Here is a 27121-nt window from a genome sequence, read left to right as displayed (position 1 = left end):
AGAGATTTCTTCTCCTGTTCACAGGCCATTTTCATATCTGCCAGAGCAAGTATCATTACTGCTGGATATAACACAGATTGTATATACTACATAATTACTACTGAATGTATAAAATATAATATATATAGTACTATACATATATTAGTATCACTTTTATTGGAGCCTAAAGGCTAACATTCATTATTAGTTATGTTAGTATTATTGCATTTCCATAGTACTTACTCTTGATGGACCTGTTATGCTCCTCCTCCTCCTGCTGTTTCTGCAGGAGCTCTGTCTCCTCCTGCTGCTTGTGTTTCAGCATCTCCTGAAGAACCTGCAGCTCCTTCTGCTTCTGCAACCTCAACTCCTTCAGCTGCTCCAACAAACTGTTCTCCAACTCCTCCTTCTCACACCGCAAACACTCCAATCGGGCCACAGGCCCCACTAGTGACACAGAACCACACACACACACACACACACACACACACACACACACAAAGAGAGAGATAAACATGTATAAATGTATAAGAATTTGTGGATAAAATTATTATGAGATTATTTATAATCAAACGACTACACTACACAACCACATCTTCCTTTTATTTACAAATTATACAGATATTTAGAGATATTTACATTTTATTTACCCGCGTGCGTCTCTCTTCTCCAAGGTAGCGGAGAGATATGAAAGGATAAAAGGGGAAAAGAATAAAATGCACGTCGGTTTTAAATTCGCAGGCTACCTGCGCTGAAGGCGTGGAAAACGAGCACGTGACGGAAAGGCTTCCGTACCCGATGGGTCCAAATCACATGCCCAGCAAAGTAGCCTTAAACCTGGACACACAATGGAGACCATTTGACCCTTTAAATAATACTACAACCAGACACATACAGGTGCGCACATATACACAGATACACATTCTGTTTAAATTTCTTCACATCTGCAGACTAGAGTAAGCTGAGGGTATAGTGTTAAACCAGGAACTACATAAACAGTATATAGTATATATACAGAGGATATAGTGTTAAACCAGGTACTACATACAGAGTATATAGTATACATACAGAGTATATAGTTTGACCAAAAGATCGTGCTGATCTTTGATCTCCTGGTTCTTCATCTCCAGCGCCACTTTCAGACTCATAATGTCCTCCTCTATGGGCTGGTATAACACAGACACGAATCATCACTACAGCCAGTACAATGGAAAGGTGGGAATGTGTACTGAATGTGTACTGACGTTATAAGTGAGAGGTGGAGGTACTGGTGGATGTGTACTGACACTATAAGGGATCTCTACCTGCAGTGACAGTCTGAGCTTCTCAAGTTCTTCCTCCAGAGATTTCTTCTCCTGTTCACAGGCCATTTTCATATCTGCCAGAGCAAGTATCATTACTGCTGGATATAACACAGATTGTATATACTACATAATTACTACTGAATATATAAAATATAATATATATAGTACTATACATATATTAGTATCACTTTTATTGGAGCCTAAAGGCTAACATTCATTATTAGTTATGTTAGTATTATTGCATTTCCATAGTACTTACTCTTGATGGACCTGTTATGCTCCTCCTCCTCCTGCTGTTTCTGCAGGAGCTCTGTCTCCTCCTGCTGCTTGTGTTTCAGCATCTCCTGAAGAACCTGCAGCTCCTTCTGCTTCTGCAACCTCAACACCTTCAGCTGCTCCAACAAACTGTTCTCCAACTCCTCATTCCTCATTCTCACACCGCAAACACTCCAATCGGGCCACAGGCCCCACTAGTGACACAGAACCACACACACACACACACACACACACACACACACAAAGAGAGAGATAAACATGTATAAATGTATAAGAATTTGTGGATAAAATTATTATGAGATTATTTATAATCAAACGACTACACTACACAACCACATCTTCCTTTTATTTACAAATTATACAGATATTTAGAGATATTTACATTTTATTTACCCGCGTGCGTCTCTCTTCTCCAAGGTAGCGGAGAGATATGAAAGGATAAAAGGGGAAAAGAATAAAATGCACGTCGGTTTTAAATTCGCAGGCTACCTGCGCTGAAGGCGTGGAAAACGAGCACGTGACGGAAAGGCTTCCGTACCCGAAGGGTCCAAATCACATGCCCAGCAAAGTAGCCTTAAACCTGGACACACAATGGAGACCATTTGACCCTTTAAATAATATTACAACCAGACACATACAGGTGCGCACATATACACAGATACACATTCTGTTTAAATTTCTTCACATCTGCAGACTAGAGTAAGCTGAGGGTATAGTGTTAAACCAGGTACTACATAAACAGTATATAGTATATATACAGAGGATATAGTGTTAAACCAGGTACTACATACAGAGTATATAGTATATATACAGAGTATATAGTTTGACCAAAAGATCGTGCTGATCTTTGATCTCCTGGTTCTTCATCTCCAGCGCCACTTTCAGACTCATAAAGTCCTCCTCTATGGGCTGGTATAACACACACACGAATCATCACTACAGCCAGTACAATGGAAAGGTGGGAATGTGTACTGAATGTGTACTGACGTTATAAGTGAAAGGTGGAGGTACTGGTGGATGTGTACTGACACTATAAGGGATCTCTACCTGCAGTGACAGTCTGAGCTTCTCAAGTTCTTCCTCCAGAGATTTCTTCTCCTGTTCACAGGCCATTTTCATATCTGCCAGAGCAAGTATCATTACTGCTGGATATAACACAGATTGTATATACTACATAATTACTACTGAATATATAAAATATAATATATATAGTACTATACATTTATTAGTATCACTTTTATTGGAGCCTAAAGGCTAACATTCATTATTAGTTATGTTAGTATTATTGCATTTCCATAGTACTTACTCTTGATGGACCTGTTATGCTCCTCCTCCTCCTGCTGTTTCTGCAGGAGCTCTGTCTCCTCCTGCTGCTTGTGTTTCAGCATCTCCTGAAGAACCTGCAGCTCCTTCTGCTTCTGCAACCTCAACTCCTTCAGCTGCTCCAACAAACTGTTCTCCAACTCCTCCTTCTCACACCGCAAACACTCCAATCGGGCCACAGGCCCCACTAGTGACACAGAACCACACACACACACAGACACAGACACACACACACACACACACACACACACACACAGAGATAAACATGTATAAATGTATAAGAATTTGTGGATAAAATTATTATGAGATTATTTATAATCAAACGACTACACTACACAACCACTTCTTCCTTTTATTTACATATTATACAGATATTTACAGATATTTACATTTTATTTACCCACGTGCGTCTCTCTTCTCCAAGGTAGCGGAGAGTTATGAAAGGATAAAAGGGGAAAAGAATAAAATGCACGTCGGATTTAAATTCGCAGGCTACCTGCGCTGAAGGCGTGGAGACCGAGCACGTGACGGAAAGGCTTCCGTACCCGATGGGTCCAAATCACATGCCCAGCAAAGTAGCCTTAAACCTGGACACACAATGGAGACCATTTGACCCTTTAAAATCATACTACAAGCAGACTTCCAGGCCCAAGAGGTCACACAGTCATGCCCAGCAAAGTACCTCTGGGCCTGGGCACACTTCACGCAGTTTGACCGTTTAAATAAAACTAGAAACAGACTTCCTGGCCCAAGAGGTCACACAGTCATGCCCAGCAAGGTTGCTTTAAACGTGGGCACACTTCAGACCGTTTCACTCTTTAAATCATTCAAAGCACCACATTTCAAGGCCCAAGAGGTCACAGAATCATGCCCATCAAAGTAGCTCTGGGCCTGGGCACACTTCACGCAGTTTGACCCTTTAAATAATACTACAACCAGACACAGACAGGTGCGCACATATACACATTCCGTTTAAATTTCTTCACATCTGAAGACTAGAGTAAGCTGAGGGTATAGTGTTAAACCAGGTACTACATAAACAGTATATAGTATATATACAGAGGATATAGTGTTAAACCAGGTACTACATACAGAGTATATAGTATACATACAGAGTATATAGTTTGACCAAAAGATCGTGCTGATCTTTGATCTCCTGGTTCTTCATCTCCAGCGCCACTTTCAGACTCATAAAGTCCTCCTCTATGGGCTGGTATAACACACACACGAATCATCACTACAGCCAGTACAATGGAAAGGTGGGAATGTGTACTGAATGTGTACTGACGTTATAAGTGAAAGGTGGAGGTACTGGTGGATGTGTACTGACACTATAAGGGATCTCTACCTGCAGTGACAGTCTGAGCTTCTCAAGTTCTTCCTCCAGAGATTTCTTCTCCTGTTCACAGGCCATTTTCATATCTGCCAGAGCAAGTATCATTACTGCTGGATATAACACAGATTGTATATACTACATAATTACTACTGAATGTATAAAATATAATATATATAGTACTATACATATATTAGTATCACTTTTATTGGAGCCTAAAGGCTAACATTCATTATTAGTTATGTTAGTATTATTGCATTTCCATAGTACTTACTCTTGATGGACCTGTTATGCTCCTCCTCCTCCTGCTGTTTCTGCAGGAGCTCTGTCTCCTCCTGCTGCTTGTGTTTCAGCATCTCCTGAAGAACCTGCAGCTCCTTCTGCTTCTGCAACCTCAACTCCTTCAGCTGCTCCAACAAACTGTTCTCCAACTCCTCCTTCTCACACCGCAAACACTCCAATCGGGCCACAGGCCCCACTAGTGACACAGAACCACACACACACACACACACACACACACACACACACACACAAAGAGAGAGATAAACATGTATAAATGTATAAGAATTTGTGGATAAAATTATTATGAGATTATTTATAATCAAACGACTACACTACACAACCACATCTTCCTTTTATTTACAAATTATACAGATATTTAGAGATATTTACATTTTATTTACCCGCGTGCGTCTCTCTTCTCCAAGGTAGCGGAGAGATATGAAAGGATAAAAGGGGAAAAGAATAAAATGCACGTCGGTTTTAAATTCGCAGGCTACCTGCGCTGAAGGCGTGGAAAACGAGCACGTGACGGAAAGGCTTCCGTACCCGATGGGTCCAAATCACATGCCCAGCAAAGTAGCCTTAAACCTGGACACACAATGGAGACCATTTGACCCTTTAAATAATACTACAACCAGACACATACAGGTGCGCACATATACACAGATACACATTCTGTTTAAATTTCTTCACATCTGCAGACTAGAGTAAGCTGAGGGTATAGTGTTAAACCAGGAACTACATAAACAGTATATAGTATATATACAGAGGATATAGTGTTAAACCAGGTACTACATACAGAGTATATAGTATACATACAGAGTATATAGTTTGACCAAAAGATCGTGCTGATCTTTGATCTCCTGGTTCTTCATCTCCAGCGCCACTTTCAGACTCATAATGTCCTCCTCTATGGGCTGGTATAACACACACACGAATCATCACTACAGCCAGTACAATGGAAAGGTGGGAATGTGTACTGAATGTGTACTGACGTTATAAGTGAAAGGTGGAGGTACTGGTGGATGTGTACTGACACTATAAGGGATCTCTACCTGCAGTGACAGTCTGAGCTTCTCAAGTTCTTCCTCCAGAGATTTCTTCTCCTGTTCACAGGCCATTTTCATATCTGCCAGAGCAAGTATCATTACTGCTGGATATAACACAGATTGTATATACTACATAATTACTACTGAATATATAAAATATAATATATATAGTACTATACATTTATTAGTATCACTTTTATTGGAGCCTAAAGGCTAACATTCATTATTAGTTATGTTAGTATTATTGCATTTCCATAGTACTTACTCTTGATGGACCTGTTATGCTCCTCCTCCTCCTGCTGTTTCTGCAGGAGCTCTGTCTCCTCCTGCTGCTTGTGTTTCAGCATCTCCTGAAGAACCTGCAGCTCCTTCTGCTTCTGCAACCTCAACTCCTTCAGCTGCTCCAACAAACTGTTCTCCAACTCCTCCTTCTCACACCGCAAACACTCCAAACGGGCCACAGGCCCCACTAGTGAGACAGAACCACACACACACACAGACACAGACACACACACACACACACACACACACACACACAGAGATAAACATGTATAAATGTATAAGAATTTGTGGATAAAATTATTATGAGATTATTTATAATCAAACGACTACACTACACAACCACTTCTTCCTTTTATTTACATATTATACAGATATTTACAGATATTTACATTTTATTTACCCACGTGCGTCTCTCTTCTCCAAGGTAGCGGAGAGTTATGAAAGGATAAAAGGGGAAAAGAATAAAATGCACGTCGGATTTAAATTCGCAGGCTACCTGCGCTGAAGGCGTGGAGACCGAGCACGTGACGGAAAGGCTTCCGTACCCGATGGGTCCAAATCACATGCCCAGCAAAGTAGCCTTAAACCTGGACACACAATGGAGACCATTTGACCCTTTAAAATCATACTACAAGCAGACTTCCAGGCCCAAGAGGTCACACAGTCATGCCCAGCAAAGTACCTCTGGGCCTGGGCACACTTCACGCAGTTTGACCGTTTAAATAAAACTAGAAACAGACTTCCTGGCCCAAGAGGTCACACAGTCATGCCCAGCAAGGTTGCTTTAAACGTGGGCACACTTCAGACCGTTTCACTCTTTAAATCATTCAAAGCACCACATTTCAAGGCCCAAGAGGTCACAGAATCATGCCCATCAAAGTAGCTCTGGGCCTGGGCACACTTCACGCAGTTTGACCCTTTAAATAATACTACAACCAGACACAGACAGGTGCGCACATATACACAGATACACATTCCGTTTAAATTTCTTCACATCTGAAGACTAGAGTAAGCTGAGGGTATAGTGTTAAACCAGGTACTACATAAACAGTATATAGTATATATACAGAGGATATAGTGTTAAACCAGGTACTACATACAGAGTATATAGTATACATACAGAGTATATAGTTTGACCAAAAGATCGTGCTGATCTTTGATCTCCTGGTTCTTCATCTCCAGCGCCACTTTCAGACTCATAAAGTCCTCCTCTATGGGCTGGTATAACACACACACGAATCATCACTACAGCCAGTACAATGGAAAGGTGGGAATGTGTACTGAATGTGTACTGACGTTATAAGTGAAAGGTGGAGGTACTGGTGGATGTGTACTGACACTATAAGGGATCTCTACCTGCAGTGACAGTCTGAGCTTCTCAAGTTCTTCCTCCAGAGATTTCTTCTCCTGTTCACAGGCCATTTTCATATCTGCCAGAGCAAGTATCATTACTGCTGGATATAACACAGATTGTATATACTACATAATTACTACTGAATGTATAAAATATAATATATATAGTACTATACATATATTAGTATCACTTTTATTGGAGCCTAAAGGCTAACATTCATTATTAGTTATGTTAGTATTATTGCATTTCCATAGTACTTACTCTTGATGGACCTGTTATGCTCCTCCTCCTCCTGCTGTTTCTGCAGGAGCTCTGTCTCCTCCTGCTGCTTGTGTTTCAGCATCTCCTGAAGAACCTGCAGCTCCTTCTGCTTCTGCAACCTCAACTCCTTCAGCTGCTCCAACAAACTGTTCTCCAACTCCTCCTTCTCACACCGCAAACACTCCAATCGGGCCACAGGCCCCACTAGTGACACAGAACCACACACACACACACACACACACACACACACACACACACACACACACACAAAGAGAGAGATAAACATGTATAAATGTATAAGAATTTGTGGATAAAATTATTATGAGATTATTTATAATCAAACGACTACACTACACAACCACATCTTCCTTTTATTTACAAATTATACAGATATTTAGAGATATTTACATTTTATTTACCCGCGTGCGTCTCTCTTCTCCAAGGTAGCGGAGAGATATGAAAGGATAAAAGGGGAAAAGAATAAAATGCACGTCGGTTTTAAATTCGCAGGCTACCTGCGCTGAAGGCGTGGAAAACGAGCACGTGACGGAAAGGCTTCCGTACCCGATGGGTCCAAATCACATGCCCAGCAAAGTAGCCTTAAACCTGGACACACAATGGAGACCATTTGACCCTTTAAATAATACTACAACCAGACACATACAGGTGCGCACATATACACAGATACACATTCTGTTTAAATTTCTTCACATCTGCAGACTAGAGTAAGCTGAGGGTATAGTGTTAAACCAGGAACTACATAAACAGTATATAGTATATATACAGAGGATATAGTGTTAAACCAGGTACTACATACAGAGTATATAGTATACATACAGAGTATATAGTTTGACCAAAAGATCGTGCTGATCTTTGATCTCCTGGTTCTTCATCTCCAGCGCCACTTTCAGACTCATAATGTCCTCCTCTATGGGCTGGTATAACACAGACACGAATCATCACTACAGCCAGTACAATGGAAAGGTGGGAATGTGTACTGAATGTGTACTGACGTTATAAGTGAGAGGTGGAGGTACTGGTGGATGTGTACTGACACTATAAGGGATCTCTACCTGCAGTGACAGTCTGAGCTTCTCAAGTTCTTCCTCCAGAGATTTCTTCTCCTGTTCACAGGCCATTTTCATATCTGCCAGAGCAAGTATCATTACTGCTGGATATAACACAGATTGTATATACTACATAATTACTACTGAATATATAAAATATAATATATATAGTACTATACATATATTAGTATCACTTTTATTGGAGCCTAAAGGCTAACATTCATTATTAGTTATGTTAGTATTATTGCATTTCCATAGTACTTACTCTTGATGGACCTGTTATGCTCCTCCTCCTCCTGCTGTTTCTGCAGGAGCTCTGTCTCCTCCTGCTGCTTGTGTTTCAGCATCTCCTGAAGAACCTGCAGCTCCTTCTGCTTCTGCAACCTCAACACCTTCAGCTGCTCCAACAAACTGTTCTCCAACTCCTCATTCCTCATTCTCACACCGCAAACACTCCAATCGGGCCACAGGCCCCACTAGTGACACAGAACCACACACACACACACACACACACACACACACAAAGAGAGAGATAAACATGTATAAATGTATAAGAATTTGTGGATAAAATTATTATGAGATTATTTATAATCAAACGACTACACTACACAACCACATCTTCCTTTTATTTACAAATTATACAGATATTTAGAGATATTTACATTTTATTTACCCGCGTGCGTCTCTCTTCTCCAAGGTAGCGGAGAGATATGAAAGGATAAAAGGGGAAAAGAATAAAATGCACGTCGGTTTTAAATTCGCAGGCTACCTGCGCTGAAGGCGTGGAAAACGAGCACGTGACGGAAAGGCTTCCGTACCCGAAGGGTCCAAATCACATGCCCAGCAAAGTAGCCTTAAACCTGGACACACAATGGAGACCATTTGACCCTTTAAATAATATTACAACCAGACACATACAGGTGCGCACATATACACAGATACACATTCTGTTTAAATTTCTTCACATCTGCAGACTAGAGTAAGCTGAGGGTATAGTGTTAAACCAGGTACTACATAAACAGTATATAGTATATATACAGAGGATATAGTGTTAAACCAGGTACTACATACAGAGTATATAGTATATATACAGAGTATATAGTTTGACCAAAAGATCGTGCTGATCTTTGATCTCCTGGTTCTTCATCTCCAGCGCCACTTTCAGACTCATAAAGTCCTCCTCTATGGGCTGGTATAACACACACACGAATCATCACTACAGCCAGTACAATGGAAAGGTGGGAATGTGTACTGAATGTGTACTGACGTTATAAGTGAAAGGTGGAGGTACTGGTGGATGTGTACTGACACTATAAGGGATCTCTACCTGCAGTGACAGTCTGAGCTTCTCAAGTTCTTCCTCCAGAGATTTCTTCTCCTGTTCACAGGCCATTTTCATATCTGCCAGAGCAAGTATCATTACTGCTGGATATAACACAGATTGTATATACTACATAATTACTACTGAATATATAAAATATAATATATATAGTACTATACATTTATTAGTATCACTTTTATTGGAGCCTAAAGGCTAACATTCATTATTAGTTATGTTAGTATTATTGCATTTCCATAGTACTTACTCTTGATGGACCTGTTATGCTCCTCCTCCTCCTGCTGTTTCTGCAGGAGCTCTGTCTCCTCCTGCTGCTTGTGTTTCAGCATCTCCTGAAGAACCTGCAGCTCCTTCTGCTTCTGCAACCTCAACTCCTTCAGCTGCTCCAACAAACTGTTCTCCAACTCATCCTTCTCACACCGCAAACACTCCAATCGGGCCACAGGCCCCACTAGTGACACAGAACCACACACACACACAGACACAGACACACACACACACACACACACACACACACAGAGATAAACATGTATAAATGTATAAGAATTTGTGGATAAAATTATTATGAGATTATTTATAATCAAACGACTACACTACACAACCACTTCTTCCTTTTATTTACATATTATACAGATATTTACAGATATTTACATTTTATTTACCCACGTGCGTCTCTCTTCTCCAAGGTAGCGGAGAGTTATGAAAGGATAAAAGGGGAAAAGAATAAAATGCACGTCGGATTTAAATTCGCAGGCTACCTGCGCTGAAGGCGTGGAGACCGAGCACGTGACGGAAAGGCTTCCGTACCCGATGGGTCCAAATCACATGCCCAGCAAAGTAGCCTTAAACCTGGACACACAATGGAGACCATTTGACCCTTTAAAATCATACTACAAGCAGACTTCCAGGCCCAAGAGGTCACACAGTCATGCCCAGCAAAGTACCTCTGGGCCTGGGCACACTTCACGCAGTTTGACCGTTTAAATAAAACTAGAAACAGACTTCCTGGCCCAAGAGGTCACACAGTCATGCCCAGCAAGGTTGCTTTAAACGTGGGCACACTTCAGACCGTTTCACTCTTTAAATCATTCAAAGCACCACATTTCAAGGCCCAAGAGGTCACAGAATCATGCCCATCAAAGTAGCTCTGGGCCTGGGCACACTTCACGCAGTTTGACCCTTTAAATAATACTACAACCAGACACAGACAGGTGCGCACATATACACAGATACACATTCCGTTTAAATTTCTTCACATCTGAAGACTAGAGTAAGCTGAGGGTATAGTGTTAAACCAGGTACTACATAAACAGTATATAGTATATATAAAGAGGATATAGTGTTAAACCAGGTACTACATACAGAGTATATAGTATACATACAGAGTATATAGTTTGACCAAAAGATCGTGCTGATCTTTGATCTCCTGGTTCTTCATCTCCAGCGCCACTTTCAGACTCATAAAGTCCTCCTCTATGGGCTGGTATAACACACACACGAATCATCACTACAGCCAGTACAATGGAAAGGTGGGAATGTGTACTGAATGTGTACTGACGTTATAAGTGAAAGGTGGAGGTACTGGTGGATGTGTACTGACACTATAAGGGATCTCTACCTGCAGTGACAGTCTGAGCTTCTCAAGTTCTTCCTCCAGAGATTTCTTCTCCTGTTCACAGGCCATTTTCATATCTGCCAGAGCAAGTATCATTACTGCTGGATATAACACAGATTGTATATACTACATAATTACTACTGAATGTATAAAATATAATATATATAGTACTATACATATATTAGTATCACTTTTATTGGAGCCTAAAGGCTAACATTCATTATTAGTTATGTTAGTATTATTGCATTTCCATAGTACTTACTCTTGATGGACCTGTTATGCTCCTCCTCCTCCTGCTGTTTCTGCAGGAGCTCTGTCTCCTCCTGCTGCTTGTGTTTCAGCATCTCCTGAAGAACCTGCAGCTCCTTCTGCTTCTGCAACCTCAACTCCTTCAGCTGCTCCAACAAACTGTTCTCCAACTCCTCCTTCTCACACCGCAAACACTCCAATCGGGCCACAGGCCCCACTAGTGACACAGAACCACACACACACACACACACACACACACACACACACACACACACACAAAGAGAGAGATAAACATGTATAAATGTATAAGAATTTGTGGATAAAATTATTATGAGATTATTTATAATCAAACGACTACACTACACAACCACATCTTCCTTTTATTTACAAATTATACAGATATTTAGAGATATTTACATTTTATTTACCCGCGTGCGTCTCTCTTCTCCAAGGTAGCGGAGAGATATGAAAGGATAAAAGGGGAAAAGAATAAAATGCACGTCGGTTTTAAATTCGCAGGCTACCTGCGCTGAAGGCGTGGAAAACGAGCACGTGACGGAAAGGCTTCCGTACCCGATGGGTCCAAATCACATGCCCAGCAAAGTAGTCTTAAACCTGGACACACAATGGAGACCATTTGACCCTTTAAATAATACTACAACCAGACACATACAGGTGCGCACATATACACAGATACACATTCTGTTTAAATTTCTTCACATCTGCAGACTAGAGTAAGCTGAGGGTATAGTGTTAAACCAGGAACTACATAAACAGTATATAGTATATATACAGAGGATATAGTGTTAAACCAGGTACTACATACAGAGTATATAGTATACATACAGAGTATATAGTTTGACCAAAAGATCGTGCTGATCTTTGATCTCCTGGTTCTTCATCTCCAGCGCCACTTTCAGACTCATAATGTCCTCCTCTATGGGCTGGTATAACACACACACAAATCATCACTACAGCCAGTACAATGGAAAGGTGGGAATGTGTACTGAATGTGTACTGACGTTATAAGTGAAAGGTGGAGCTACTGGTGGATGTGTACTGACACTATAAGGGATCTCTACCTGCAGTGACAGTCTGAGCTTCTCAAGTTCTTCCTCCAGAGATTTCTTCTCCTGTTCACAGGCCATTTTCATATCTGCCAGAGCATGTATCATTACTGCTGGATATAACACAGATTGTATATACTACATAATTACTACTGAATATATAAAATATAATATATATAGTACTATACATATATTAGTATCACTTTTATTGGAGCCTAAAGGCTAACATTCATTATTAGTTATGTTAGTATTAATGCATTTCCATAGTACTTACTCTTGATGGACCTGTTATGCTCCTCCTCCTCCTGCTGTTTCTGCAGGAGCTCTGTCTCCTCCTGCTGCTTGTGTTTCAGCATCTCCTGAAGAACCTGCAGCTCCTTCTGCTTCTGCAACCTCAACTCCTTCAGCTGCTCCAACAAATTGTTCTCCAACTCCTCCTTCTCACACCGCAAACACTCCAATCGGGCCACAGGCCCCACTAGTGACACAGAACCACACACACACACACACAGAGAGAAACATGTATAAATGTATAAGAATTTGTGGATAAAATTATTATGAGATTATTTATAATCAAACGACTACACTACACAACCACTTCTTCCTTTTATTTACATATTATACAGATATTTACAGATATTTACCCGTGTGCGTCTCTCTTCTCCAAGGTAGCGGAGAGATATGAAAGGATAAAAGGGGAAAAGAATAAAATGCACGTCGGTTTTAAATTCGCAGGCTACCTGCGCTGAAGGCGTGGAAAACGAGCACGTAACGGACAGGCTTCCGTACCCGATGGGTCCAAATCACATGCCCAGCAAAGTAGCCTTAAACCTGGACACACAATGGAGACCATTTGACCCTTTAAAATCATACTACAACCAGACTTCCAGGCCCAAGAGGTCACACAGTCATGCCCAGCAAAGTAGCTCTGGGCCTGGGCACACTTCACGCAGTTTGACCCTTTAACCAAAACTAGAAACAGACCTGCAAGCCCAGGAGCTCACAGAATCATACCCAGTAAAGTAGCTAGCTAGCTTTCAGCTCATTAACCGTAGCTAGCTAGCTAGCTATCAGCTCAGTAAACCATACAATCAAATGTCCACCAAGCATTTAAACCGCAAGCATTTAAACCACTAGATACCGCTAGTTACCGGCTACACGGTTAACAGTGCAAAGCCATTACCAAGCTACCTAGCTAGCTAGCTAGCTACCGGAAGCACTTTTAACAGTGCAAAGTCAGTAGCTAGCTAGTAGTAGCTACTGTAGCTAGCTAGCTACCGGAAGCACTTTTCACAGTGCAAAGTCAGTAGCTAGCTAGTAGTAGCTACTGTAGCTAGCTAGCTACCGGAAGCACTTTTCACAGTGCAAAGTCAGTAGCTAGCTAGTAGTAGCTACTGTAGCTAGCTAGCTAGCTACTGACTTTGCACTGTTAACCTTGCAGCCGGTAGCTCGCTAGCTAGCTAGCAGCTCAGTAACCGTACAAATTCGCCTGCTGCTGAAAACTGTCAAGTTGTATTTATAGCTTTCGTTTTAGTTCTCTCAGCTTACTTATTTGGTTTTTTTTTGTGTGTGTTTTTTTCAGGGAAGTTTAATAATTTCTTAGAAATCTTGGAACATTTTGCCAGTTGGCATCTAGGAAAGCCTTTCTGCCCACAGACAATAAACACAAGCCAGAATTCCTCAAACAGGAATGAATCTACTAATTTAGTAACATTTCAGGCACATGAGTGGAGGAACTAGCAAATTCTAAATGATGAAATCGAAGCTGATAAAAATCCATGAAAATATAAACTGGTCATGAAAAAATGCTTGTGAATTGAAAATGTAAGTGATAGGATTAAAACAGTCTTGATTTGATATATTTTTAAAAATCAAATATCAAGTTTGATCATTCATGACCAAGGGAGTTTCTATGAGGGTGTAAACAACAAATGCATGTGAACTAAATACTACAGTGGTATATAATTAAATAATTGGAATAACTTTGTGTCACGTCATTTAACGTTTAACTCAAGCCGTTTGTGTTACCGGACTCTTTTATCACTTAACATTAGTAACTGTTTTAGTTGCCTTGTTTATCCAATAACATTCATTAATTAATCAATCCATGGTTTAACCCAAGCAATTTTCGTTACTTCCGCCTCTCGAGGCAAAAATGTCAATCAGAACGTTGCGCCCGCAAACTTCAAATAAACGATAAATAAGGCAAGTAATAAAAATGGATAAAGTTTAAAGATAAGTTGATTAAACTTGAGTCAAATAAAACTACTTATCAGTCAAAACGTCAATTCATATGCATTTTATTGACTCAAAATTTAATTTACGTGCATTTTAATCAGCCATATTTTTGGTGTATAGACCTGAGTTTTGTCGTTGAAGAGAATAAAAGAATCCGTCGTGTAAACTTACGCCATCTGCAGGCTGAAATGGTGTTGGGTTGACCCGGATGTGACGTTTGCCAAGCTGATGACATATCACGATATTAATTGTGAGATTTCCTTACCATCTTTGCTCTTCGCAGAAGGGCACAGTGCGGTTTACAGGGCACAGTTTGACCCTTTAAATAATACTACAACCAGACTTCCAGGCACAAGAGGTCACACAGTCATGCCCAGCAAGGTTGCTTTAAACGTGGGCACACTTCAGACCGTTTCACTCTTTAAATCGTTCAAAGCACCAGATTTCAAGGCCCAAGAGGTCACAGAATCATGCCCAGCAAAGTAGCTCTGGGCCTGGGCACACTTCATGCAGTTTGACCCTTTAAATAATACTACAACCAGACTTCCAGGCACAAGAGGTCACACAGTCATGCCCAGCAAAGTAGCTCTGGGCCTGGGCACACTTCATGCAGTTTGACCCTTTAAATAATACTACAACCAGACTTCCAGGCACAAGAGGTCACACAGTCATGCACAGCAAAGTAGTGCTGGGCCAGGGCACACTTCATGTACTTTGTGCCTTTAAATAATACTACAACCAGACTTCCAAGCCGAAGAGGTCACAGAGTCATGCCCAGCAAAGTCGCTATGGGCCTGGGCAGACCATGCAATTTGACCCTTTAACCAAAACTAGAAACAGAACTCAAAGCCCAGGAGGTCACAGAATCATGCCCATCAAAGTAGCTCTGGGCCTGTGTACACTTCAGGCCATTTCACCTTTTATATAATGGAAACACCAGACCTCCAGGCCCAAGAGGTCACACAGTCATGCCCAGAAAAGTAACTCTGGGCCTATACACACTTCACGCAGTTTGACCGTTTAAATAAAACTAGAAACAGACTTCCTGGCCCAAGAGGTCACACAGTCATGCCCAGCAAAGTAGCCTTAAACCTGGACACACAATGGAGACCATTTGACCCTTTAAAATCATACTACAACCAGACTTCCAGGCCCAAGAGGTCACACAGTCATGCCCAGCAAAGTAGCTCTGGGCCTGGGCACACTTCACGCAGTTTGACCGTTTAAATAAAACTAGAAACAGACTTCCTGGCCCAAGAGGTCACACAGTCATGCCCAGCAAAGTAGCTCTGGGCCTGGGCACACTTCACGCAGTTTGACCCTTTAAATAATACTACAACCAGACACATACAGGTGCGCACATATTCACAGATACATATTCTGTTTAATTTCTTCACATCTGCAGACTAGAGTAAGCTGAGGGTATAGTGTTAAACCAGGTACTACATAAACAGTATATAGTATATATACAGAGGATATAATGTTAAACCAGGTACTACATACAGAGTATATAGTTTGACCAAAAGATCGTGCTGATCTTTGATCTCCTGGTTCTTCATCTCCAGCGCCACTTTCAGACTCATCATGTCCTCCTCTATGGGCTGCTATAACACACACACGAATCATCACTACAGCCAGTACAATGGAAAGGTGGGAATGTGTACTGAATGTGTACTGACGTTATAAGTGAAAGGTGGAGCTACTGGTGGATGTGTACTGACACTATAAGGGATCTCTACCTGCAGTGACAGTCTGAGCTTCTCAAGTTCTTCCTCCAGAGATTTCTTCTCCTGTTCACAGGCCATTTTCATATCTGCCAGAGCATGTATCATTACTGCTGGATATAACACAGATTGTATATACTACATAATTACTACTGAATATATAAAATATAATATATATAGTACTATACATATATTAGTATCACTTTTATTGGAGCCTAAAGGCTAACATTCATTATTAGTTATGTTAGTATTATTGCATTTCCATAGTACTTACTCTTGATGGACCTGTTATGCTCCTCCTCCTCCTGCTGTTTCTGCAGGAGCTCTGTCTCCTCCTGCTGCTTGTGTTTCAGCATCTCCTGAAGAACCTGCAGCTCCTTCTGCTTCTGCAACCTCAACTCCTTCAGCTGCTCCAACAAACTGTTCTCCAACTCCTCCTTCTCACACCACAAACACTCCAATCGGGCCACAGGCCCCACTAGTGACACAGAACCACACACACACACAGACACAGACACACACACACACACACACACACACACACACACACACACACACACACACACACACACACACACACACACACAGAGATAAACATGTATAAATGTATAATAATTTGTGGATAAAATTATTATGAGATTATTTATAATCAAACGACTACACTACACAACCACTTCTTCCTTTTATTTACATATTATACAGATATTTACAGATATTTACATTTTATTTACCCGCGTGCGTCTCTCTTCTCCAAGGTAGCGGAGAGATATGAAAGGATAAAAGGGGAAAAGAATAAAATGCACGTCGGTTTTAAATTCGCAGGCTACCTGCGCTGAAGGCGTGGAAAACGAGCACGTGACGGAAAGGCTTCCGTACCCGATGGGTCCAAATCACATGCCCAGCAAAGTAGCCTTAAACCTGGACACACAATGGAGACCATTTGACCCTTTAAAATCATACTACAAGCAGACTTCCAGGCCCAAGAGGTCACACAGTCATGCCCAGCAAAGTACCTCTGGGCCTGGGCACACTTCACGCAGTTTGACCGTTTAAATAAAACTAGAAACAGACTTCCTGGCCCAAGAGGTCACACAGTCATGCCCAGCAAGGTTGCTTAAAACGTGGGCACACTTCAGACCGTTTCACTCTTTAAATCATTCAAAGCACCACATTTCAAGGCCCAAGAGGTCACAGAATCATGCCCATCAAAGTAGCTCTGGGCCTGGGCACACTTCACGCAGTTTGACCCTTTAAATAATACTACAACCAGACACATACAGGTGCGCACATATACACAGATACACATTCTGTTTAAATTTCTTCACATCTGAAGACTAGAGTAAGCTGAGGGTATAGTGTTAAACCAGGTACTACATAAACAGTATATAGTATATATACAGAGGATATAGTGTTAAACCAGGTACTACATACAGAGTATATAGTATACATACAGAGTATATAGTTTGACCAAAAGATCGTGCTGATCTTTGATCTCCTGGTTCTTCATCTCCAGCGCCACTTTCAGACTCATAAAGTCCTCCTCTATGGGCTGGTATAACACACACACGAATCATCACTACAGCCAGTACAATGGAAAGGTGGGAATGTGTACTGAATGTGTACTGACGTTATAAGTGAGAGGTGGAGGTACTGGTGGATGTGTACTGACACTATAAGGGATCTCTACCTGCAGTGACAGTCTGAGCTTCTCAAGTTCTTCCTCCAGAGATTTCTTCTCCTGTTCACAGGCCATTTTCATATCTGCCAGAGCAAGTATCATTACTGCTGGATATAACACAGATTGTATATACTACATAATTACTACTGAATATATAAAATATAATATATATAGTACTATACATATATTAGTATCACTTTTATTGGAGCCTAAAGGCTAACATTCATTATTAGTTATGTTAGTATTATTGCATTTCCATAGTACTTACTCTTGATGGACCTGTTATGCTCCTCCTCCTCCTGCTGTTTCTGCAGGAGCTCTGTCTCCTCCTGCTGCTTGTGTTTCAGCATCTCCTGAAGAACCTGCAGCTCCTTCTGCTTCTGCAACCTCAACTCCTTCAGCTGCTCCAACAAACTGTTCTCCAACTCCTCCTTCTCACACCGCAAACACTCCAATCGGGCCACAGGCCCCACTAGTGACACAGAACCACACACACACACAGACACACACACACACACACACACACACACACACACACACACACACACACAGAGAGATAAACATGTATAAATGTATAATAATTTGTGGATAAAATTATTATGAGATTATTTATAATCAAACGACTACACTACACAACCACTTCTTCCTTTTATTTACATATTATACAGATATTTACATTTTATTTACCCGCGTGCGTCTCTCTTCTCCAAGGTAGCGGAGAGATATGAAAGGATAAAAGGGGAAAAGAATAAAATGCACGTCGGTTTTAAATTCGCAGGCTACCTGCGCTGAAGGCGTGGAAAACGAGCACGTGACGGAAAGGCTTCCGTACCCGATGGGTCCAAATCACATGCCCAGCAAAGTAGCCTTAAACCTGGACACACAATGGAGACCATTTGACCCTTTAAAATCATACTACAAGCAGACTTCCAGGCCCAAGAGGTCACACAGTCATGCCCAGCAAAGTACCTCTGGGCCTGGGCACACTTCACGCAGTTTGACCGTTTAAATAAAACTAGAAACAGACTTCCTGGCCCAAGAGGTCACACAGTCATGCCCAGCAAGGTTGCTTAAAACGTGGGCACACTTCAGACCGTTTCACTCTTTAAATCATTCAAAGCACCACATTTCAAGGCCCAAGAGGTCACAGAATCATGCCCATCAAAGTAGCTCTGGGCATGGGCACACTTCACGCAGTTTGACCCTTTAAATAATACTACAACCAGACACATACAGGTGCGCACATATACACAGATACACATTCTGTTTAAATTTCTTCACATCTGAAGACTAGAGTAAGCTGAGGGTATAGTGTTAAACCAGGTACTACATAAACAGTATATAGTATATATACAGAGGATATAGTGTTAAACCAGGTACTACATACAGAGTATATAGTATACATACAGAGTATATAGTTTGACCAAAAGATCGTGCTGATCTTTGATCTCCTGGTTCTTCATCTCCAGCGCCACTTTCAGACTCATAAAGTCCTCCTCTATGGGCTGGTATAACACACACACGAATCATCACTACAGCCAGTACAATGGAAAGGTGGGAATGTGTACTGAATGTGTACTGACGTTATAAGTGAGAGGTGGAGGTACTGGTGGATGTGTACTGACACTATAAGGGATCTCTACCTGCAGTGACAGTCTGAGCTTCTCAAGTTCTTCCTCCAGAGATTTCTTCTCCTGTTCACAGGCCATTTTCATATCTGCCAGAGCAAGTATCATTACTGCTGGATATAACACAGATTGTATATACTACATAATTACTACTGAATATATAAAATATAATATATATAGTACTATACATATATTAGTATCACTTTTATTGGAGCCTAAAGGCTAACATTCATTATTAGTTATGTTAGTATTATTGCATTTCCATAGTACTTACTCTTGATGGACCTGTTATGCTCCTCCTCCTCCTGCTGTTTCTGCAGGAGCTCTGTCTCCTCCTGCTGCTTGTGTTTCAGCATCTCCTGAAGAACCTGCAGCTCCTTCTGCTTCTGCAACCTCAACTCCTTCAGCTGCTCCAACAAACTGTTCTCCAACTCCTCCTTCTCACACCGCAAACACTCCAATCGGGCCACAGGCCCCACTAGTGACACAGAACCACACACACACACAGACACACACACACACACACACACACACACACACACACACACACACACACACACACACACACACAGAGAGATAAACATGTATAAATGTATAATAATTTGTGGATAAAATTATTATGAGATTATTTATAATCAAACGACTACACTACACAACCACTTCTTCCTTTTATTTACATATTATACAGATATTTACATTTTATTTACCCGCGTGCGTCTCTCTTCTCCAAGGTAGCGGAGAGATATGAAAGGATAAAAGGGGAAAAGAATAAAATGCACGTCGGTTTTAAATTCGCAGGCTACCTGCGCTGAAGGCGTGGAAAACGAGCACGTGACGGAAAGGCTTCCGTACCCGATGGGTCCAAATCACATGCCCAGCAAAGTAGCCTTAAACCTGGACACACAATGGAGACCATTTGACCCTTTAAAATCATACTACAAGCAGACTTCCAGGCCCAAGAGGTCACACAGTCATGCCCAGCAAAGTACCTCTGGGCCTGGGCACACTTCACGCAGTTTGACCGTTTAAATAAAACTAGAAACAGACTTCCTGGCCCAAGAGGTCACACAGTCATGCCCAGCAAGGTTGCTTAAAACGTGGGCACACTTCAGACCGTTTCACTCTTTAAATCATTCAAAGCACCACATTTCAAGGCCCAAGAGGTCACAGAATCATGCCCATCAAAGTAGCTCTGGGCCTGGGCACACTTCACGCAGTTTGACCCTTTAAATAATACTACAACCAGACACATACAGGTGCGCACATATACACAGATACACATTCTGTTTAAATTTCTTCACATCTGAAGACTAGAGTAAGCTGAGGGTATAGTGTTAAACCAGGTACTACATAAACAGTATATAGTATATATACAGAGGATATAGTGTTAAACCAGGTACTACATACAGAGTATATAGTATACATACAGAGTATATAGTTTGACCAAAAGATCGTGCTGATCTTTGATCTCCTGGTTCTTCATCTCCAGCGCCACTTTCAGACTCATAATGTCCTCCTCTATGGGCTGGTATAACACACACACGAATCATCACTACAGCCAGTACAATGGAAAGGTGGGAATGTGTACTGAATGTGTACTGACGTTATAAGTGAGAGGTGGAGGTACTGGTGGATGTGTACTGACACTATAAGGGATCTCTACCTGCAGTGACAGTCTGAGCTTCTCAAGTTCTTCCTCCAGAGATTTCTTCTCCTGTTCACAGGCCATTTTCATATCTGCCAGAGCAAGTATCATTACTGCTGGATATAACACAGATTGTATATACTACATAATTACTACTGAATATATAAAATATAATATATATAGTACTATACATATATTAGTATCACTTTTATTGGAGCCTAAAGGCTAACATTCATTATTAGTTATGTTAGTATTATTGCATTTCCATAGTACTTACTCTTGATGGACCTGTTATGCTCCTCCTCCTCCTGCTGTTTCTGCAGGAGCTCTGTCTCCTCCTGCTGCTTGTGTTTCAGCATCTCCTGAAGAACCTGCAGCTCCTTCTGCTTCTGCAACCTCAACTCCTTCAGCTGCTCCAACAAACTGTTCTCCAACTCCTCATTCCTCATTCTCACACCGCAAACACTCCAATCGGGCCACAGGCCCCACAAGTGACACAGAACCACACACACACACACACACACACACACACACACACACAAAGAGAGAGATAAACATGTATAAATGTATAAGAATTTGTGGATAAAATTATTATGAGATTATTTATAATCAAACGACTACACTACACAACCACATCTTCCTTTTATTTACAAATTATACAGATATTTAGAGATATTTATATTTTATTTACCCGCGTGCGTCTCTCTTCTCCAAGGTAGCGGAGAGATATGAAAGGATAAAAGGGGAAAAGAATAAAATGCACGTCGGTTTTAAATTCGCAGGCTACCTGCGCTGAAGGCGTGGAAAACGAGCACGTGACGGAAAGGCTTCCGTACCCGAAGGGTCCAAATCACATGCCCAGCAAAGTAGCCTTAAACCTGGACACACAATGGAGACCATTTGACCCTTTAAATAATACTACAACCAGACTTCCAGGCCCAAGAGGTCACATAGTCATTCCCAGCAAAGTAGCTCTGGGCCTGGGCACACTTCACGCAGTTTGACCCTTTAAATAATACTACAACCAGACACATACAGGTGGGCACATATACACAGATACACATTCTGTTTAATTTCTTCACATCTGCAGACTAGAGTAAGCTGAGGGTATAGTGTTAAACCAGGTACTACATAAACAGTATATAGTATATATACAGAGGATATAGTGTTAAACCAGGTACTACATACAGAGTATATAGTATACATACAGAGTATATAGTTTGACCAAAAGATCGTGCTGATCTTTGATCTCCTGGTTCTTCATCTCCAGCGCTACTTTCAGACTCATAATGTCCTCCTCTATGGGCTGGTATAACACACACACAAATCATCACTACAGCCAGTACAATGGAAAGGTGGGAATGTGTACTGAATGTGTACTGACGTTATAAGTGAAAGGTGGAGCTACTGGTGGATGTGTACTGACACTATAAGGGATCTCTACCTGCAGTGACAGTCTGAGCTTCTGAAGTTCTTCCTCCAGAGATTTCTTCTCCTGTTCACAGGCCATTTTCATATCTGCCAGAGCAAGTATCATTACTGCTGGATATAACACAGATTGTATATACTACATAATTACTACTGAATATACAAAATATAATATATATAGTACTATACATATATTAGTATCACTTTTATTGGAGCCTAAAGGCTAACATTCATTATTAGTTATGTTAGTATTATTGCATTTCCATAGTACTTACTCTTGATGGACCTGTTATGCTCCTCCTCCTCCTGCTGTTTCTGCAGGAGCTCTGTCTCCTCCTGCTGCTTGTGTTTCAGCATCTCCTGAAGAACCTGCAGCTCCTTCTGCTTCTGCAACCTCAACTCCTTCAGCTGCTCCAACAAACTGTTCTCCAACTCCTCCTTCTCACACCGCAAACACTCCAATCGGGCCACAGGCCCCACTAGTGACACAGAACCACACACACACACAGACACACACACACACACACACACACACACACACACACACACACACACACACACACACAGAGAGATAAACATGTATAAATGTATAATAATTTGTGGATAAAATTATTATGAGATTATTTATAATCAAACGACTACACTACACAACCACTTCTTCCTTTTATTTACATATTATACAGATATTTACATTTTATTTACCCGCGTGCGTCTCTCTTCTCCAAGGTAGCGGAGAGATATGAAAGGATAAAAGGGGAAAAGAATAAAATGCACGTCGGTTTTAAATTCGCAGGCTACCTGCGCTGAAGGCGTGGAAAACGAGCACGTGACGGAAAGGCTTCCGTACCCGATGGGTCCAAATCACATGCCCAGCAAAGTAGCCTTAAACCTGGACACACAATGGAGACCATTTGACCCTTTAAAATCATACTACAAGCAGACTTCCAGGCCCAAGAGGTCACACAGTCATGCCCAGCAAAGTACCTCTGGGCCTGGGCACACTTCACGCAGTTTGACCGTTTAAATAAAACTAGAAACAGACTTCCTGGCCCAAGAGGTCACACAGTCATGCCCAGCAAGGTTGCTTAAAACGTGGGCACACTTCAGACCGTTTCACTCTTTAAATCATTCAAAGCACCACATTTCAAGGCCCAAGAGGTCACAGAATCATGCCCATCAAAGTAGCTCTGGGCCTGGGCACACTTCACGCAGTTTGACCCTTTAAATAATACTACAACCAGACACATACAGGTGCGCACATATACACAGATACACATTCTGTTTAAATTTCTTCACATCTGAAGACTAGAGTAAGCTGAGGGTATAGTGTTAAACCAGGTACTACATAAACAGTATATAGTATATATACAGAGGATATAGTGTTAAACCAGGTACTACATACAGAGTATATAGTATACATACAGAGTATATAGTTTGACCAAAAGATCGTGCTGATCTTTGATCTCCTGGTTCTTCATCTCCAGCGCCACTTTCAGACTCATAATGTCCTCCTCTATGGGCTGGTATAACACACACACGAATCATCACTACAGCCAGTACAATGGAAAGGTGGGAATGTGTACTGAATGTGTACTGACGTTATAAGTGAGAGGTGGAGGTACTGGTGGATGTGTACTGACACTATAAGGGATCTCTACCTGCAGTGACAGTCTGAGCTTCTCAAGTTCTTCCTCCAGAGATTTCTTCTCCTGTTCACAGGCCATTTTCATATCTGCCAGAGCAAGTATCATTACTGCTGGATATAACACAGATTGTATATACTACATAATTACTACTGAATATATAAAATATAATATATATAGTACTATACATATATTAGTATCACTTTTATTGGAGCCTAAAGGCTAACATTCATTATTAGTTATGTTAGTATTATTGCATTTCCATAGTACTTACTCTTGATGGACCTGTTATGCTCCTCCTCCTCCTGCTGTTTCTGCAGGAGCTCTGTCTCCTCCTGCTGCTTGTGTTTCAGCATCTCCTGAAGAACCTGCAGCTCCTTCTGCTTCTGCAACCTCAACTCCTTCAGCTGCTCCAACAAACTGTTCTCCAACTCCTCATTCCTCATTCTCACACCGCAAACACTCCAATCGGGCCACAGGCCCCACAAGTGACACAGAACCACACACACACACACACACACACACACACACACACAAAGAGAGAGATAAACATGTATAAATGTATAAGAATTTGTGGATAAAATTATTATGAGATTATTTATAATCAAACGACTACACTACACAACCACATCTTCCTTTTATTTACAAATTATACAGATATTTAGAGATATTTATATTTTATTTACCCGCGTGCGTCTCTCTTCTCCAAGGTAGCGGAGAGATATGAAAGGATAAAAGGGGAAAAGAATAAAATGCACGTCGGTTTTAAATTCGCAGGCTACCTGCGCTGAAGGCGTGGAAAACGAGCACGTGACGGAAAGGCTTCCGTACCCGAAGGGTCCAAATCACATGCCCAGCAAAGTAGCCTTAAACCTGGACACACAATGGAGACCATTTGACCCTTTAAATAATACTACAACCAGACTTCCAGGCCCAAGAGGTCACATAGTCATTCCCAGCAAAGTAGCTCTGGGCCTGGGCACACTTCACGCAGTTTGACCCTTTAAATAATACTACAACCAGACACATACAGGTGGGCACATATACACAGATACACATTCTGTTTAATTTCTTCACATCTGCAGACTAGAGTAAGCTGAGGGTATAGTGTTAAACCAGGTACTACATAAACAGTATATAGTATATATACAGAGGATATAGTGTTAAACCAGGTACTACATACAGAGTATATAGTATACATACAGAGTATATAGTTTGACCAAAAGATCGTGCTGATCTTTGATCTCCTGGTTCTTCATCTCCAGCGCTACTTTCAGACTCATAATGTCCTCCTCTATGGGCTGGTATAACACACACACAAATCATCACTACAGCCAGTACAATGGAAAGGTGGGAATGTGTACTGAATGTGTACTGACGTTATAAGTGAAAGGTGGAGCTACTGGTGGATGTGTACTGACACTATAAGGGATCTCTACCTGCAGTGACAGTCTGAGCTTCTGAAGTTCTTCCTCCAGAGATTTCTTCTCCTGTTCACAGGCCATTTTCATATCTGCCAGAGCAAGTATCATTACTGCTGGATATAACACAGATTGTATATACTACATAATTACTACTGAATATACAAAATATAATATATATAGTACTATACATATATTAGTATCACTTTTATTGGAGCCTAAAGGCTAACATTCATTATTAGTTATGTTAGTATTATTGCATTTCCATAGTACTTACTCTTGATGGACCTGTTATGCTCCTCCTCCTCCTGCTGTTTCTGCAGGAGCTCTGTCTCCTCCTGCTGCTTGTGTTTCAGCATCTCCTGAAGAACCTGCAGCTCCTTCTGCTTCTGCAACCTCAACTCCTTCAGCTGCTCCAACAAACTGTTCTCCAACTCCTCCTTCTCACACCGCAAACACTCCAATCGGGCCACAGGCCCCACTAGTGACACAGAACCACACACACACACAGACACACACACACACACACACACACACACACACACAGAGATAAACATGTATAAATGTATAAGAATTTGTGGATAAAATTATTATGAGATTATTTATAATCAAACGACTACACTACACAACCACTTCTTCCTTTTATTTACATATTATACAGATATTTACATTTTATTTACCCGCGTGCGTCTCTCTTCTCCAAGGTAGCGGAGAGATATGAAAGGATAAAAGGGGAAAAGAATAAAATGCACGTCGGTTTTAAATTCGCAGGCTACCTGCGCTGAAGGCGTGGAAAACGAGCACGTGACGGAAAGGCTTCCGTACCCGATGGGTCCAAATCACATGCCCAGCAAAGTAGCCTTAAACCTGGACACACAATGGAGACCATTTGACCCTTTAAAATCATACTACAACCAGACTTCCAGGCCCAAGAGG

The sequence above is a fragment of the Electrophorus electricus genome, chromosome 5 (genome assembly GCF_041902795.1).
Source record: "Electrophorus electricus isolate QZ-2024a chromosome 5, ASM4190279v1, whole genome shotgun sequence".
Lineage (NCBI taxonomy): Eukaryota > Metazoa > Chordata > Actinopteri > Gymnotiformes > Gymnotidae > Electrophorus > Electrophorus electricus.
This window is presented reverse-complemented; position numbering follows the sequence as displayed.